Genomic DNA, 15535 nt, shown 5'->3' with positions numbered 1-15535 from the left:
TCAATACAGCTGTTGAAAATTGTATATGATTTGCGAAGTTCTCGTGTTGTGTTATTCAGCTCCACCATTTCACTTATATTCTCTCTAAGTTGTTTATTCTCGTTAGCATTTCATCAAATCTTTTTTCCGCATTCTTCATTTCTTTGAATTGGATTATAACATGTTCTTTTAGCTCAGCGAAATTTCTTGTTACCCATCTTCTGAAACTTGATTCTGTCAATTCATTACACTCTTCCTCTACCTAGATTGATTCCCTTGCTCGTGAGGAATTTTGATCCCTTTGTAGGAGGAGAGGCATTCTGGTTTTGAGTGTTTTCATCCATTTTGTGCTGGTTTCTTCCCATCGTTGTGGATTTATCCACCTGTCATCTTTGTTGTTGTTGACTTCAGATTGGGTATCTGAGTGGATGTCCAGTTTGTTGATGATGAATTTATTTCTTTGTGTTTCTTACTTTTCCTTCTAACAGTCTGGTCCCTCTGCTGTTGGACTTTTGATGTCCACTCCAGGACCTGCTTGCATGATTATCACCTGAAGCAGCTGCAGAACAGTAAGAGTTGCTGCCAGTTTCTTCTTCTGCTATCTTTGTCCCAGAAGGATACCTGCCAGATGTCAGTCTGAGCTCTCCTTTTTGAGGTGACTCTTTGGATATATGGGGGTCAGGGAGCTGCTTGAGGTGATAATCCATCGTTTATAGGAATGTAAGTGCTATGATGTGAGCTCTGTTGTACCTACTCAAAGCTGCCAGGTAGGTACATTTAAGTCCGCTGCAGCATTACTCATAAACGCCTTTTTATCTTCACAGATGCTCTGTCCTGTGGAATTAGGGCTTTATTTATGACTTTCTGTCATGCTGCTGCCTTTTTTCAGTGCTGCCATGTCAAGTGTGGAGGCAGCCTAGTCACTGTCTGCCTGCAGAGGCTTTGATGAGCTGCTGTGGGGTCTGTCCAGCTGCTGTGTGAACTTCTCTGCAGTCCTGTTTATATGGGTGTAGCTAGAACTGTCTAGGCAATGGTGGCCCACCTCTATAATGATGGACTCTTTCAGTAATGGCAGGCTGCCTTGGCAATGGTGGGCTGCCTCAGCAATGGCAAACTACTTCGGTAGTGTTGGACTGTCTCGGTAATGGTGGACTCCCCTACCCCACAGAGCTGGACAGTCCCAGGTTCAGCTGCGCTTGCTGTGAAACTCTCAATCCAGAGCATTTCTGATTGCTGTTTTTTCGTGGGTGTGGGACCAGCCAAGCCTGATCACCTGGCTCCCTGCCTCAGAGCCCTTTTTTTTCAGTTCAATGGTCAACTCTGTCTCCCAGGTTCTCCATTTGCCTGTTGAAAAGGTGCTGAGATATGTGTAATTTCCCATGCAGCGACCCACTATGTTGGCTGAAACAGTCACGCTGAAATTCATGGTGCTTTTTTGCTTGGGAATCTCCTGGCCTGGCTTCCTGTTTCACTCCACTTTTTAATCAGTTGAATGGGTGACTCTGTCTCCCAGGAGCTCCAATCACGAGCTAAAACAACCCTGGACCTGTGTATTTTGTACAGAGAATGACCAACGCTGGGGTACTGGCAAAACAGCTGGGTAGGTGAAAACAGCTATGCAGGTGAAAACAGCCTCACTGGCCAAAACAGTTCCCCCACCAACTAAAATAACCACAGTGGTGACCTGTGCGGCTCCTCCATCTGGGAATCTCCTGGTCTGTGGGCAATAAAAATCTGTCTGGAAATGTAGCATCCACTCACAATCCACACTTTCTCTGGGAGTTGCAATCTTGAGCTGCTCCTAATTGGTTACCTTGGATCCCTCCCTTTAATAAATACTTTTCAACAAACATCATGATTTAGAATATTGAGTTATATTACTTAAAACATAGATACGTTATTATTTGATTTTCCTTCAATAAATATGTAATGTAAGACAATATTCTTGCTAGAAAAGGTCATGTCCATTTTTTAAATAATAAAACAAATATTTTTTGATCATTTCACAACTTATTTAAAGGGTAAAAATTAAAGAAGGTAAAAAACCCAGCAATTAAAAAAGATATTTAAAAATGTATAAAAATAAAGAGAATTTTGTTTTCTGGTTTTTTTTTTTGTTAAAAATGGTTAAAGGGAATTTTTGGTGAGAAAGAATCTTGCTTTGTAAAATTAGACCTAGGATTAAAGAAAAAAAAAGAAAGAGTTAGAAAATGTTTGAGGCAAATATGCCTCCCATTCCATTTAAAGTTATACCTCTGCTCACAGAGATAAATTTATATCTTATTGCCTCCTTTGGGAAGTCTAATCTGAAACACAAAACTGTTCGTCATTTATCTGTTACCTGGAAGCCTTTTACTTTCTTTGAGTTTGTAGTTCTGGCATATATATAGATGTGTATATACACTATTCATTAATAAGTATATGTAAAGCTGGTGAATTAATAAGTATGTGTAAAGCTGGTGAATATATTATATAGTATTATATATATAATACACATACAGTATTTTATATATATGTATATATATATATATATATATATATATATACCTCTAGATGTGTATATATACTAGTCATTAATAAGTATAGGTGTGAGTCAACAAATTTTTTACTGCTTGTGTGTGTGTATATATATATATATATGTATATATATGTATATATATACATATATATATATATATATACCAGTCATTAACTATATATGCTAGTCATATGTATATATTCTAGTCCTTAATAAGCAATTCAAATTCATGTAAGTGAATTATATATGAATTATACAAATTCATTATATATGAATTTGTATTGTTTATTGACTAGAATTTCAAGATAAAATCTATTGGATCTTTACTCATGTGGGTGTGTATAAACATATGTATAAAGATCCAATAGCTTTTATCTTGAAATTCTATTCATTAATAAGCGATAGAAATTAACCAGCTTTACATGGTTACACCTTGTTTGCCCCATTGGGTAACCCAATGAAGGCTATGAATGAACATATTAGGTAAAGCAATTTTCATGGCAGTTTGATTTTCAAACTCTAAAAAATGCTGCGGCAAATCAATATCAAAGAAGAACATTAGATACTAACCAGGCTGAACCTCTCTTAAAACAGCAGCATGAAACCGTGCATAAATGCAAGCCATTCTACACTTTCCATTCAGTAGCAAACTCCAGATTTCAAACAATATTAGGATCAAACAGTATTGCAAAATAATGTTGTTTATTAAATCCTAATTTTCTATGACTAAATCAAACACACACAGCCAAAATCAGAAAATAATTTTTATTTTTTACATGCCTAATTCTGATACACATTGTGCTAAATGTGCAGGTTTGTTACACAGGTATGCATCTGCCACAGTGGTTTGCTGCCCTCATCAACCTGTCATCTTCACTAGGTATGTCTCCTAATGCTATCCATTCCATAGAACCCTACTCCCCATAGGTCCCTCTGTATAATACTCCTCTCCCTATGTCCATGCTTTTTCATGAAAGTCAGGAAATAACAGATGATGGAGACAATGTGGAGAAATAGGAAAGCCTTTAACCTGTTGGTGGAAGTGAAAATTAGTTTAACTGAAGCAAAAGCAGCTAGGATCAAACCTCTCAGTTTCCTGAGAAGCAGCTTCTCTTCCCTTTTGCAGCCTTAAAATGCTAAAGGGGAACTGAGGTGAAACTATGTAATGCCATTGGCTGGACTACCGATCTTAAAATCTTTTGGCTTTATTGATTTGCTAGTACACAGGCAACATGAACAGGAAAAGGCAGGAGAGGGGTCTTACAGAGAAAAAGCAAAAGCAGTAAATTAATAGTTGGCAGAAGTGTTTCTAGCAGGAAGTCTGGGTCATGCAATCAGTGGGGTATGACCCAGAACTGGGCTCCAGCTGTTAGGGATAACATTCATTTGAAAACTTTCAAGGCTTACAGAGAGCAGAGATGCTAGGAATGAAAAAGAGAGTCATCTTCCCAATTCTGTGGTATTTTATTTTATTTTTTTCTCTTTTTTACTCTCTTTCACATCTGGTGGGGAGAAGGAAGTGGATGCTGGGGAGCAGGAAGTGGTCTCTCCTCTCATAACTATTCTGGAAGACAGTGTGGCAATTCCTCAGAAATCTAGAACCAGTAATAACATTTGACCCAGCAATCCCATTACTGGGTGTATACTCAAAGGATTGTAAATCCTTTTACTATAAGGACACATGCACATGTATATTTATTGCAGAAGTTTTCACAATAGCAAACAGTGGGAACCAACCGAAGTACCTATCAATGATATAATGGATAAATAAAATGTGACACATTTATTTTTTGAGATATAGTACTGCTATGTTGAGAAGTTTGGAGTGCAGTGGTGCAATCTTGGCTCACTACAACCTCCTCTTCCCTGCTTCAGGCCCTTCTTCTGCCTCCCCCTCTGAAGTGGAATTTCCAGTGCCAACACTCTAACCCAGCTATTTTATGTATTTTAAATAATGATAGGGATTCAGCATGTTTGCAAGATTGATCTTGAACTCCTGACCTCAAGTAATCTATCCATATCAGCCTCCTAAAGTACTAAACTCACCTATCTGGAAAGAGATGTCAAATTTCAGAGGCAGATCTAAAGTAATCAGAAACAAAATTATGGTTGGCTATGATACTGTTGTACCAGAGCAAGCATAGGTAATCAACACCAAGACAAAAATATGCCAAATTGCAGGGTCTTTATTGCCAGAAGCCACACAGGACTCATGTCTCTTGAACCTATGGACCTGATCTCAGGGGGAGCAAGGTATTTAAGCTGCAAAACCACATCCTTGTTTCAAGGGGCTAAGGGGTTGTGCAAGGCAAGCTATTTGTACAGAAGCTAAAGTCAGTGGTTTGTTACAAGGGAAGGGGTGCAGCAGTGAAAATTTTTAATCTTAGAAAATAATGCTTCTGAGAATTGCAATACAATAACAGTCCTCAGAACTACAACTCTGTTCAGGACCCAGGTGGCTTTTCTATAAGATGGCAGTGCTTAAGCTTTCTGGCCTAGCTCCTATCTCAATATTGCTAGAGAAAGTCAGAAACTCACATTCAAGCAGAATTGGGTGTGCAAATGCTTAGAAGAGCTTCTGAGACTCCTTATCCATGGCAGCCAGGCTACCCTTCCCAGTCAGAAAACCAAACTTTACTCCCAAAACATAAAGGGTTTATCTAGGTCCTGTGGCTTACTGCACAGGAAACAACTAATTGAGACAAATAGTATTCTCAAAGTAGAAGGCTTTAATCCTCTGCTGCAACCAAGCAGAGGAGTCCATTCTCAAATCTGCCTCCCTTATTGACTACAATCTGTGGTGTTTATAGCAGGAAAGAAGAAAACAGAAACATGAAGGACAAGGAAGCAAACATGGTGAATAAGTTGCCTGGTGTCTAGCACAGTAATCTAGTTTCAGTTTTCTGATACTTTCAGTGAGAGTCAAAGGAAAATTCAGATAAATAAGAAAAGACCAACATAAAAATGCTTTTGCTCTTTATGCCCAAAGACATGTCCACAGTTATACTGATAAAGAAACAAAATCGAGCATAGAAATACTTTGTCCTTTGTATAACAAGTGGCCTCCCATGATAGTCTATTTCCTGTTCTGGCCATATACACAATGAACTCCAGTGGGTTCTGGTAGGCAGTTTATTATCTTTCTTTAAGCATGATATAGACTGTGCATTTTGCCACTGTGAATCATCATTGCACCCTCTGATTTGTCAGAGCCAAGGTCTTGGGCCAAGCTTTTTCTTCAGCTCCTGATTGGTTCCATACCAAAGTCAAAGACAAAGCTTGGATGTCTATGTGTATTATTACTTCAGTTTACATTTTCTTCCAGGCCAATGTTTCAAGTCCAGGCCAATCAGTATATTTCTTCTGTTTTTAGTACATTTAAAAAAAAAAAAAAAAAAGACCACGGCATCATAGTCATAGTGGACAAGTCACTCAGAACATCATCTCTGTTGCTGTGGAGAGCTTTCTTCTTTTGGTTACTAAACTTTTTCTCTGACCTCACTCTCCTGGTGCATGCTCTTTAATTATCTTTGCTGTGTGAGAAATAACCATTCGTGATACCTCACAGGAGATTACTCCATTGCAGTGCATTGGCAACACTGTAACATTTTTTAGTGCATTGGCTGGAAAAGAAAGGGAGTGCATTGAAAGCATAGATAAAAGATGTGGATCTCTAAATTTTTACTTCCATTTCTAATGCTTCTTGACTTCAGCTTTTTTTCTTACAACAGGAAAAAAAACCTGTGCCTGCCAGACACGTACAAGCCAATAGAGTGGATAGCACCCTTCAAGACTGGACAGGCTTACTGGAGTTGTCTTTATCCATCCCTATTTACCCTCAGGTGTTGAGAATGTTAACTAAGTTTTAATTCAGTTTTCTTTCTCAGAAGGCCCACTTTCTGCAAGGGCAGAAAGGAAGCTTTGTGGATACTAAACATTTCTGGCCAACACTAAACTTCCATGTTATCACCTGCACTAATTCCAATCTCCAAAACCAATCAGGGTGTTGACACTAAGACTTTCAGACTTTTCTATTGCATTTTTCTTTTCTTTTCTTTTCTTTTTTTCACAGCTATGTATCACCTATTAATTATTTGTATACAATGGTATTTGTGTTTTTAAAACCTGATGATATAATCTTTTTGTGTAAAGTCACCTGATTTCTTAATAATTAAGAATGTGTTTCAAAGGTATACAGCTTATGTGATTTTCTAGAAATAGGAGAAATTCAATATTTCAGTACAAATTTTTACCTGAAATATTGGCAAAATAAATAAAAACCCTATGTAAAGTTTTGTTGTTGTTGTTGTTGTTGTTTTCCCTTGTTGATAGTCATTTATGAAATTGTATGGTAGAATATTTCTCCCTGAATGAATACCCTTCTCTTTATTTAGATTTTTTTCTCCATGTAAGAACACAGCATTCTCCAATGAATTTGAGCAGTTCCTTTATAAGGCAAGATAATTTTCTTATGTTAAAGAAATGCTATGGGGACAGCTTGTTAAACACCAACATCTCTAACATCAGCCTAGAATGAATTTGCAGCCAGTTTTCACTTAACCCTAAAATGCCATCTAGTGAGATAAATTTTCTCTGTAGGGAGACTTGGCCCTTTGCCCAAAAGTTTTATTTTCCAACTTACTCTTCTTCCTACATTTCTCTGTTAGAGACCAGACTCCATGCCTCTTTTCTAGACAAAACAAACAAACAAAGAACAATAACAACAAAAAACACTTCTACTTCAATAGCTGAGAGAAAGCACATTTTGAGAAAAATGTCTAGGTCCAGTGTTGTCCCATCAGAGGGCGGATAGACATCTAATTTTTATGTAATTTTGAGGCAATTGTTCTGCATTTTCCACATTGTGTAAAGTGTCTAGATTGGTATTTAAATGAAAAGTAGATCTTATGTTCAAAACCACTTTATCTCATTGTCTTGTATTTGAATGTTTTGCTAGATCATAACAAAGGAATCCAGAGATAGTATTAGAAAACTCCCTACATTAAAGGGTCTTACCAAAATTCAACTACCATACAATTTCTTCAAGATTCCTAGACTACTCTGAAAGTACTATTTCTCAAATAGGTCTAGTGATGGTTGCACTTACATTAATGGTGAACACCTGTAATGATCACTGGACCCAGAGAAAATAAAATAAAATAAAATAAAATGACTGAACACACATTTTCTGTCTTTCTCTTTGTTCTTTGTCAGTTTAAAAGGATAAAAGAAATGAAGGAATTCCTTTCTTCTTCTCTTTTCTAGATAGGTAACAACCAATCTTGAAACCTACATTTCTTTAAAGTACAGTTTAAATGCCCTCTACCTTAGGACCCTGAAGTTTGCTCTTGGCAAGCCCCGGTTTTTCTCATATATAGAGTCCAGCCTATATTTCATCAAAATATTTAAACTCTCTTTGAAGAATATTATGTTACTATTAAGTCAAACACTACTACTAATAAACAGATTATCCTGCAATCAGCAGATAAATTTGAGATGAAATTTGTTTATTACATAATGTAAAGATAAAATATCCAGTAAGGAAAGCAAAAGTGCACTTTGGAGGCTATAAATGGGAACATGAGAATAACATTTTTGAACACGGAGATGGAAACTATTGTTTCAAAAGTGTATGTTGGAGGATTTACAAAGAATTAGAGCCCTGTCTTTTAGCTACTCCAAGTTGTCTTTACATGATACATGAAAAACTTGATTTAAAAAACGTTTAACCTTTCTGAAAAGGCTTAGAGAACCTCTAGTAAAATGCACCTCTCTGTCTTCCAGTTTAATAAAAAATGAGTTTATTATTCAACAGCCACCAGTATTAGAAAAATTTTATAAAAACTGGTTCTGTCCAAAGACCTCTCTAAATATTTCTCATGCTCAAGTATGTACATACTTTAAAATTTAAAGTATGTAAATTACAATTTCCCCAGTGACCCAACAAAAAATTTCTCAAGAAGGCATCAAAACACTCCTCAGTTTCTTAGCTGAAAAGGGTATAGGGTCTCAAAATCTAAACTTAACTCTGACAGACATTAATAAAGTGCCGAGACCTAGCCTTATCAGAATAGCCCAGAGTATCAGAAGAGAAAGCAGATTAAGCCTAATTTCATCTTTTTTTAACTTCCCAAAACTATAATACAGTTGAAGAAATTCTTAAGTTTTACTGTTTTACAGACTTGTTACTTGGGTAGGGTGATATAGCTCACCATTTATATTATCTTATTAAATAAAAACTCAGAAAATTAAAAATGACTCTCTAACTTGAGAACCTGAGGCTTAAAAAATTAAGCAGCTAAAACCATCCCTAATTAAAACATCAGGCATTAGGCTTTCAAAAAGAAGACTAATCTTTTTATCTTTCTGTTTCGGAAAGTAAGAAAATGTCCTGAAAATTTACACTCAGGATCAAAGTCCAACCCACAGAGAGTGGGTTATCTAGATGAAAAATTTTACTTGATGACTGAAAAATGGCCAGTTTTTCTCCAAATAGATACAGCAGAAGCTTTACTGATGTCAGAGGCCAACAGATTAACCATGAGGAAAATCTTTACTAAATATACCAAACATAATATGACAAATGTTTTATTTCTAAGGGTATACTACTCTATTGCAATTACACAAAAAGATGCAAATCGATTTTACAATGAAAGAACAAAAGTCAAAGATCACTAAATGAGCAAAGTACTTAAATGAAATATTTTTTTCAAAAAAGTGTTCATATTACTAACAAGTACATAAAAAATGCTTGAAAGTGCTAGTCATTAGAAAAGTACAAATCAAATTTTAAAAAGACAGACTTTACATACTTCAAAATAAATATGCCTAAAAATATAGTAAGAAAATAGCAAGTGTTGACAAAAATGTAGTAATACTACAACCTTTAAAATTTGCTGACATATCATATAAACTGCTACAAGAACTCTGGAAACAATATTTTTTGCTTGTTTTTCAAAAACTTAAACATATAATTACTATACAACCGAGTAACTGCTTTCCTAGGCATATACCAAAAGCAAATGAAAACATTCATCCACACACAAACTTGTTTATGAAAGGTTAAAAATGCACTTTTATCAATAGAACAATAATGAAAATCACTCAAATGTTTATCAACAAACAATAAAAATCTAATTCAGTCATGCAATAAATATTTTCTAGGCATAAAATAAGTGCCTAAAACATTAATGCAACTTAACACATCATATTTAACACAAGAAGCTAAACCTTAAACCACACATGTGTTGTGCTTAAATTACAAAAATATTCAAAATAGGCCAACCGATATATAGAAAAACCGTTATGAACAATTCTGGGAAAGTTATTACATTAAAAACTAAACTAGGTACTTTGGAAGGCCAAGGTAGGTGGATCACAGGTAAAGAGATTGAGACCATCTGGGCCAACATGATGAAACTCTATCGCTACTAAAAATATTAAAATTAACAGGGCATTGTGCTGCACACCTGTAGTCCCAGCTACTCAGGATGTGGAGACAGGAGAATCTATTAAACCCAAGAGGTGGATGTAGTAGTGAACCAAGATCGCCCCACTGCACTCCAGCCTGGTGACAGAGTGATACTCAGTTGAAAAAAAAATCTGAACTAGGCAGACATGCATACCACAATAGAGTGCTGTAATTTCCACAAATGATTACTATCTGAAAGCAAAACGATTTTTCTCCACTGAAGACAAAGAAATATAAAATATTAAAGAGCCATTTATGGGAGAAGATCCAAGATGGCCGTTTAGGAGCAACTCGGAGTTGCAGCTCCCAGTGAAAATGAAGAGGGTGAGTGGGCACCGCATTTTTATTGCCCACAGACCAGGAGATTTCAAGGCAGAGGAGCCCCAAGGGTCACCAGCATTGCTGTTCTGGCTGGCGCAGTTCTTTGGGTCGGAGTGGCTGCTTTGCCCTGTGCAGCGGCTTTGTCTTCATCCCTGCTGGCAGTTCTCTGTACAAAATACACTGGTCTGGGTACCCTTCTGGTTGACAATTGGAGATCCAGGGAAGTTGCCAGTTCATCGGATTAAAGAGGGGACTGAACAGGGAGCCAGGCCAGGGGATTCCTGGGCAGAAAAAGAACCATGAATCTCAGCGCCACTGTTTAAGCTGGTGCAGTGAGTCACGGCACAGGAAATCACACAGATTCCAGCGCCCTTTGAACAGGCAACTGGGATAGAGGCAACTGATCAACTAATAAAGAAAAAAAAAAGTCTCTGAGTCAGGGAGCCAGGTGATCAGGTTTTGCTGGTCCCACCCCCACAAAAGAAGAGCAATCAGAAACTCTCTGGATTGAGAGTTTCACAACAAGTGCAGCTGAACCCTGGATGGCAGGGGAGGGGCGTCCGCCATTACCGAGGCACTTCACTGCTATGGAAGTAGTCCGCCATTGCTGAGGCTGCCTGACATTGCCAAGGCAACCCGCCGTTGCAAGGCAACCTGCCATTACAGAGAGAGTCAGCCAATACAGAGGTGGACCACCATTGCTGAGGCAGTTCTAACTACACCCATATAAACAGGACTGCAGGGAAATTCACATAGCAGCTGGGTGGAGCCCACAGCAGCTCAGCAAAGCCTCTGAAGGCCGACAGTGACCAGGCTGCCTCCTTGCTGGGCAGGGCAGCCCTGGAAAAAAAAAGGCAGCAGCACAATGGAAATTCATAAATAAAGCCCTAACTCCCTGGGACAGAGCACCTAGGAACAAAAAGTGGCTTATGAGTTCTGCTGCAGCAGACATAAACCTACCTGCCCAGCAGCTCTGAATGAACAATGAAGATTACAGCTCTGCACTTGAGCTCCTATAAAGGACACACTGTCTCCTCACGCAGCTCCCTGACACCTGTATATCTGAAGAGTCACCCATTAAGGAGAGATCAGACTGACATTTGGTGGATATTCTTCTGGGACAAAGATAGCAGAAGAAGAAACTGGTAGCAACCCTTACTGTTCTGCAGCTGCGGCAGGCCATCCCCAGGCAAGAAGGGCCTAGAGTGGACCTCAGCAGCCCTACAGCAGAGGGGCCAGACTATTAGAAGGAAAACTAAGAAACAAATAACTTCATCATCAAAAATAGAACGTCCACTAAGAGACCCAATCTGAAAGTCAGCAACTACAAAAATGACAGGTAGATAAATTCATAAAGATGGAAAGAAACCAGCACAAAAAGGATGAAAACACCCGATACCAGAACACCTCTCCTCCTACAAGGGATCACAACTTCTAACCAGGAAGAGAACAACGTTGGATGGAGAACGAATGTGATGAAATGACAGAATCAAGCTTCAGAAGGTGGGTAGTAAGAAACTTCTGTGAACTAAAAGAACATGTTCTAACGCAATGGAAAGAAACTAAAAACCTTGAAAAAAGATTTGATGAAATGTTAATGAGAATGGACAAATTAGAAAGGAATATAATTGAATTGATGGAGCAGAAAAACACAACACGAGAACTTCACAAAGCATGCACAAGTTTCAACAGCCGAATTGACCAAGCAAAAGAAAGGATATCAGAGACAAAAGATCAACTCAATGAAATAAAGTGACAAGGCAAGAATAGAGAAAAAAGGGTAAAAAGGAAAGAACAAAGTCTCCAAGAAATGTGGGACTATGTGAAAAGACCTAATCTATGTTTGATAGGTGTACCTGAATGTAATGAAAAGAAAGAATCCAAGCTGGAAAATACTCTTCAGGATATTATCCAGGAAAGCTTCCCCAACCTAGCAAGGCAGGACAATATTCAAGTCGAGGAAATTCAGAGAACACCATGAAGATATTCCTCTCAAAGAGCAAACCCAAGACACATAATCATCAGATTCACCAGAGTTGAAAAGAAAGAGAAAATACTAAGGGCACACAGAAAGAAAGGTCGGGTTGCCCAGAAAGGGAAGCCCATGAGGCTCACAGCAGATCTCTCTGCAGAAACCCTACAAGCCAGAAGAGAGTGGGAGCCAATATTCAACATCATTAAAGAAAAGAACGTTCAACCCATAACCTCATACCCAGTCAAACTAGGCTTCATAAGTGAAGGAAAAATACAATCCTCTGCGAACAAGCAAGCACTCAGAGATTTCATCACCACCAGGCCTGCTTTACGAGAGCTCCTGAAAGAGGCTCTCCACATATAAAGGAACAACCAGTACCAGCCACTCCAAAAAGATACCAAATGGTAAAGAGCATCAACACAATGAAGAATCTGCATCAACTAATGGGCAAAACAACCAGATAGCACCAAAATGGCAGTATCAAGTTCACACATAACAATACTAACCCTAAATGTAAATGGACTAAATGTCCCAATCAAAAGACACAGACTCGCAAATTGGATAAAAGGCCTAAACCCATCAACGTGCTGTATCCAGAAAACCCATCTCAAGTGCAAGGATACACAAAGGCTCAAAATAAAGGGATGGAGGAAGATTTACCAAGAAAATGGAGCTAAAAAAAAAGCAGGAGTTGCAATTCTCATCTCTGATAAAATAGTCTTTAAAGCAACAAAGATCGAAAGAGGCAAAGAAGGACATTACATAATGGTAAAAGGATCAATGCAACAAGAAGAGCTAACGATCCTAAATATACACGCACCCAATACAGGAGCACCCACATACATAAGGCAAGTTCTTAATGACTTACAAAGAGACTTAGACTCCCACACAATAGTAATGGGAGACTTTAACACCCCATTGTCAGTGTTAGACAGATCAACGAGACAGAAAATTAACAAGGATATCCAGGACTTGAACTCAGGCCTGGAACAAGCAAATCTAATAGACATTTACAGAACTCTCCACCCCAAATCCACAGAATATACACTCTTCTCAGCACCACATCACAGCTACTCTAAAATTGACCGCATAATTGGAAGTAAATCACTCCTCAGCAAACGCAAAGGAATGGAAACCATAACAAACAGTCTCTCAGATTACAGTGCAATTAAGTTAGAACTCAGAATTCAAAAACTCACTCAGAACCACACAGCTTCATGGAAACTGAAAACCTTGCTTTTGAATGTTGACTGGATAAACAATGAAATGAAGGCAGAAATAAAGATGTTCTTAGAAACCAATGAGAATGAAGACACAACATACCAGAATCTCTGGAACACATTTAAAGCAGTCTCTAGAGGAAAATATATAGCAATAAGTTTCCACATGAGAAGCAAGGAGAGATCAAAAATTGACACCCTATCGTCAAAACTGAAAGAGTTAGAGGAGCAAGATCAAAAAAACTCAAAGTCTAGCAGAAGACAAGAAATAGCTAAGATCAGAGCAGAACTGAAGGAGATAGAGACACAAAAATAACACTTAAAAAAATCAATAAATCCAGGAGCTGATTTTTTGAAAAGATCAACAAAATAGACAGACCACTAGCCAGATTAATAAAAAAGAAAAGAGAGAATAACCAAATTGATGCAATAAAAAACGATAAAGGGGATATCACCACAGATTCCACAGAAATTCAAACCATCATCAGAGATTATCACAAAAAACTCTATGCACATGAACTAATAACCCTGGAAGAAATCGATAAATTCCTGTACACTTGCCTCCTCCCAAGCCTAAACCAGGAAGACGCCAAAACTCTGAACAGACCCACAACAAGGTCTGAAGTTGAGGCAGCAATTAAGAGACTACCACCCCAAAATATCCCAGGTTCAGACAGGTTCAGAGCTGAATTATACCAGACTTACAAAGAGGAGTTGGTACCATTCCTTCTGAAACTATTTCACACAATACAAAAAGAGGGACTACTTCCCAAATCATTTTATGAGACCAACATCATCCTGATACTAAAACCCAGCAGAAACTCAACACGAAAAGAAAACTTCAGGCCAATATCCACGATGAACGTAGAAGCAAAAATCTTCAATAAACTACTGGCTAGTTGATTGCAACAGCACACCAAAAAGCTTATCCACCATGACCAAGTGGGCTTCATCCCTGAGATGCAAGGCTGGTTTAACATATTCAAGTATAGAAATGTAATTCACCACAGAAACCGAACCAAAGACAAAAACCACAGGATTATCTCAATTGATGCAGAGAAGGCCTTAAACAAAATTCAACAGCTCTTTATGCTAAAAACCCTCAATAAGCTACATAATGACAGAACATATCTCAAAATAATAAAAGCTATTTAGGACAAACCAACAGCCAATATTATACTGAATGGGCAAAAACTGGAAGCATTCCCTTTGAAATCTGGCCCTAGACAAGGATGGCCTCTCTCACCACTCCGACTCAATATAGTACTGGAAGTTCTAGCCATAGCAGGCAGGCAAGTAAAAGAAATAAAGGGTATTCAAATAGGAAAGGAGGAAGTCAAATTGTTTCTATTTGCAGATCGCATAATTGTATATCAGGAAGACCCCATCGTCTAAGCCCAAAATCTCTTGAAATTGATAAGCAACTTCAGCAAAGTCTCAGGATACAAAATCAATGTGCAAAAATCACACCAATAATAGACTTAAAGAGAGCCAAATCAAAAACGAACTGCCATTCACAATTGCCACAAAGAGAACGAAATACTTAGGAATACAACAAACAAGGAACGTAAAGGACACCTTCAAGGAGAATTACAAGCCACTGCTCAAAGAAATGAGAGGACACAAACAGGTGAAAGCACATTCCATTTTCATGGTTACGAAGAATCAATATTGTGAAAATGGCCATACTGCCCAAAGTAATTTACAGATACAGTGCTGTCTCCATCAAGCTACCAATGACATTCTTCACAGAACAGGAAAAAAACACCTTAAATTTCATATGGAATCCAAAGAGAGACCGCATAGCCAAGTCAATTCTAAGCAAAAAGAACAAAGCTGTAGGCATCACACTACTGGACTTCAAATTATACTACAAGGCTACAGTAATCAAAACAGCATGGTACTGGTACCAAAACAGACCAATGGAACAAAACAGAGGCCTTGGAGGCAACACAACATGTCTACAACCAGACAATTCTTGACAAACCAGACAAAAACAAGCAATGGGGAAATGATTCCCTGTTTAATAAATGGTGTTGGGAAAACTGGCT

Source organism: Cebus imitator, unplaced genomic scaffold (assembly GCF_001604975.1).
Source record: "Cebus imitator isolate Cc_AM_T3 unplaced genomic scaffold, Cebus_imitator-1.0 Scaffold753, whole genome shotgun sequence".
NCBI lineage: Eukaryota > Metazoa > Chordata > Mammalia > Primates > Cebidae > Cebus > Cebus imitator.
The sequence above is the reverse complement of the archived record's forward strand: the minus strand, read 5'-3'. Positions refer to the sequence as shown.